Raw genomic sequence first — 4,437 nt, forward strand, 5'->3', positions numbered from 1 at the left:
CACCTCGGAACATCCTCCCTTATACGTCACCTGCAGCGCATTCATAATAAGTCAGTGACAAGTTCAAAAACTTTGGGTGACAGCGGAAGCAGTCCACTGACCAGTAAATCCCTTCCTCTTGTAACCAAGCTCACGCAAACCACCCCACCAACTCCCTCAGTGTCAATTTCCTCCTTCCCCAGGAATGCCAATAGTCCTGCAGGCCATGTCACTGGCAAGTCTGACGAGTCCTCTCCTGCCTGGGATTCCTCCGATGCATCCTTGCGTGTAACGCCTACTGCTGCTGGCGCTGCTGTTGTTGCCGCTGGGAGTCGATGGTCATCCCAGAGGGGAAGTCGTAAGCCCACTTGTACTACTTCCAGTAAGCAATTGACTGTTCAACAGTCCTTTGCGAGGAAGATGAAATATCACAGCAGTCATCCTACTGCAAAGCGGATAACTGAGGCCTTGGCATCCTGGGTGGTGAGAAACGTGGTTCCGGTATCCATCATTACTGCAGAGCCAACTAGAGACTTGTTGGAGGTACTGTGTCCCCGGTACCAAATACCATCTAGGTTCCATTTCTCTAGGCAGGCGATACCGAAAATGTACACAGACCTCAGAAAAAGAGTCACCAGTGTCCTAAAAAATGCAGCTGTACCCAATGTCCACTTAACCACGGACATGTGGACAAGTGGAGCAGGGCAGGGTCAGGACTATATGACTGTGACAGCCCACTGGGTAGATGTATGGACTCCCGCCGCAAGAACAGCAGCGGCGGCACCAGTAGCAGCATCTCGCAAACGCCAACTCTTTCCTAGGCAGGCTACGCTTTGTATCACCGCTTTCCAGAATACGCACACAGCTGAAAACCTCTTACGGCAACTGAGGAAGATCATCGCGGAATGGCTTACCCCAATTGGACTCTCCTGTGGATTTGTGGCATCGGACAACGCCAGCAATATTGTGTGTGCATTAAATCTGGGCCAATTCCAGCACGTCCCATGTTTTGCACATACCTTGAATTTGGTGGTGCAGAATTTTTTAAAAAACGACAGGGGCGTGCAAGAGATGCTGTCGGTGGCCAGAAGAATTGCGGGACACTTTCGGCGTACAGGCACCACGTACAGAAAACTGGAGCACCACCAAAAACTACTGAACCTGCCCTGCCATCATCTGAAGCAAGAAGTGGTAACGAGGTGGAATTCAACCCTCTATATGCTTCAGAGGTTGGAGGAGCAGCAAAAGGCCATTCAAGCCTATACAATTGAGCACGATATAGTAGGTGGAATGCACCTGTCTCAAGTGCAGTGGAGAATGATTTCAACGTTGTGCAAGGTTCTGATGCCCTTTGAACTTGCCACACGTGAAGTCAGTTCAGACACTGCCAGCCTGAGTCAGGTCATTCCCCTCATCAGGCTTTTGCAGAAGAAGCTGGAGGCATTGAAGAAGGAGCTAACACGGAGCGATTCCGCTAGGCATGTGGGACTTGTGGATGCAGCCCTTAATTCGCTTAACAAGGATTCACGGGTGGTCAATCTGTTGAAATCAGAGCACTACATTTTGGCCACCGTGCTCGATCCTAGATTTAAAGCCTACCTTGGATCTCTCTTTCCGGCAGACACAGGTCTGCTGGGGTTGAAAGACCTGCTGGTGACAAAATTGTCAAGTCAAGCGGAACGCGACCTGTCAACATCTCCTCCTTCACATTCTCCCGCAACTGGGGGTGCGAGGAAAAGGCTCAGAATTCCGAGCCCACCCGCTGGCGGTGATGCAGGGCAGTCTGGAGCGACTGCTGATGCTGACATCTGGTCCGGACTGAAGGACCTGACAACGATTACGGACATGTCGTCTACTGTCACTGCATATGATTCTCTCAACATTGATAGAATGGTGGAGGATTATATGAGTGACCGCATCCAAGTAGGCACGTCACACAGTCCGTACTTATACTGGCAGGAAAAAGAGGCAATTTGGAGGCCCTTGCACAAACTGGCTTTATTCTACCTAAGTTGCCCTCCCACAAGTGTGTACTCCGAAAGAGTGTTTAGTGCCGCCGCTCACCTTGTCAGCAATCGGCGTACGAGGTTACATCCAGAAAATGTGGAGAAGATGATGTTCATTAAAATGAATTATAATCAATTCCTCCGCGGAGACATTGACCAGCAGCAATTGCCTCCACAAAGTACACAGGGAGCTGAGATGGTGGATTCCAGTGGGGACGAATTGATAATCTGTGAGGAGGGGGATGTACACGGTGATATATCGGAGGGTGAAGATGAGGTGGACATCTTGCCTCTGTAGAGCCAGTTTGTGCAAGGAGAGATTAATTTCTTCTTTTTTTGGGGGGGTCCAAACCAACCCGTCATATCAGTCACAGTCGTGTGGCAGACCCTGTCACTGAAATGATGGGTTGGTTAAAGTGTGCATGTCCTGTTTTGTTTATACAACATAAGGGTGGGTGGGAGGGCCCAAGGATAATTCCATCTTGCACCTCTTTTTTCTTTTCTTTTTCTTTGCATCATGTGCTGATTGGGGAGGGTTTTTTGGAAGGGACATCCTGCGTGACACTGCAGTGCCACTCCTAGATGGGCCCGGTGTTTGTGTCGGCCACTAGGGTCGCTAATCTTACTCACACAGCTACCTCATTGCGCCTCTTTTTTTCTTTGCGTCATGTGCTGTTTGGGGAGGGTTTTTTGGAAGGGACATCCTGCGTGACACTGCAGTGCCACTCCTAGATGTGCCCGGTGTTTGTGTCGGCCACTAGGGTCGCTAATCTTACTCACACAGTCAGCTACCTCATTGCGCCTCTTTTTTTCTTTGCGTCATGTGCTGTTTGGGGAGGGTTTTTTGGAAGGGCCATCCTGCGTGACACTGCAGTGCCACTCCTAGATGGGCCCGGTGTTTGTGTCGGCCACTAGGGTCGCTTATCTTTCTCACACAGTCAGCTACCTCATTGCGCCTCTTTTTTTCTTTGCGTCATGTGCTGTTTGGGGAGGGTTTTTTGGAAGGGACATCCTGCGTGACACTGCAGTGCCACTCCTAGATGGGCCCGGTGTTTGTGTCGGCCACTAGGGTCGCTAATCTTACTCACACAGCTACCTCATTGCGCCTCTTTTTTTCTTTGCGTCATGTGCTGTTTGGGGAGGGTTTTTTGGAAGGGACATCCTGCGTGACACTGCAGTGCCACTCCTAGATGGGCCCGGTGTTTGTGTCGGCCACTAGGGTCGCTTATCTTACTCACACAGCGACCTCGGTGCAAATTTTAGGACTAAAAATAATATTGTGAGGTGTGATGTGTTCAGAATAGGCTGAAAATGAGTGTAAATTATGTTTTTTGAGGTTAATAATACTTTGGGATCAAAATTACCCCCAAATTCTATGATTTAAGCTGTTTTTTAGGGTTTTTTGAAAAAAACACCCGAATCCAAAACACACCCGAATCCGACAAAAATAATTCGGTGAGGTTTTGCCAAAACGCGTTCGAACCCAAAACACGGCCGCGGAACCGAACCCAAAACCAAAACACAAAACCCGAAAAATTTCAGGCGCTCATCTCTAGTTTACAATCCTTTCAACCTGAGAGCGGATCAGTATTAATACAGTATGTAGATGACTTACTGCTGTGTTCTGATTCACTCGAATCGTCCTTGAGAGACACGAAACAGCTTCTGTTTCATCTTTCTGATACGGGACACAAGGTTTCAAAGGATAAGTTGCAGTTATGCCAGACCAAGGTAAAATATTTGGGACATTGCTTGACACAAGGACTGAGACACCTCACCGCTGATAGAATACAGGCGATTCGCGACATGACTCTGCCACAAACCCAGCAACAGATCCGCACTTTCCTAGGAATGTGTGGGTATTGCCGCAACTGGATCCCAGGGTTTTCCATGCTAGCCTTACCTTTGCAAGAGATGGTCTCATCAAACAAACCAGATCGGATTTCGCACACAGACGCAACCGAACTGGCATTTGAGAGACTCAAACAGTGCCTATCGCAGGCACCAGCATTGGGTATGCCATATTATGGGAAACCCTTTGAATTGTACGGTACGGAGAGTGCTGGGTGTGCGGCAGGGGTTTTAACCCAGAAACATGGTGATGCCAGCAGGCCGGTAGCCTACTACAGCGCTCAGCTAGACACCGTAGCGCGATCCCTCCCCACATGCTTGCGAAGTGTTGCAACGATAGCATTGCTAGTGAGTAAAAGCGAAGATGTAGTGTTGGGACACAACCTGACCATCCATACACCTCATGCAGTGTCAGCCTTACTGAATTCTGCCCAAACCAGACACGTTTCATCAGCACGGTTTACAAGGTGGGAATTAGCACTAATGGCCCCTGTAAACATCACCATAAGGAGATGCAGCGCACTAAATCCTGCAACGTATCTCCCAGGTGTGCCTGGACAGGCACAAAGGGTGGGGGATGAGAGTGATGGTGAAGGAGGAT

The sequence above is a fragment of the Pseudophryne corroboree genome, chromosome 1, assembly GCF_028390025.1.
Source record: "Pseudophryne corroboree isolate aPseCor3 chromosome 1, aPseCor3.hap2, whole genome shotgun sequence".
In the NCBI taxonomy this organism is placed as follows: domain Eukaryota; kingdom Metazoa; phylum Chordata; class Amphibia; order Anura; family Myobatrachidae; genus Pseudophryne; species Pseudophryne corroboree.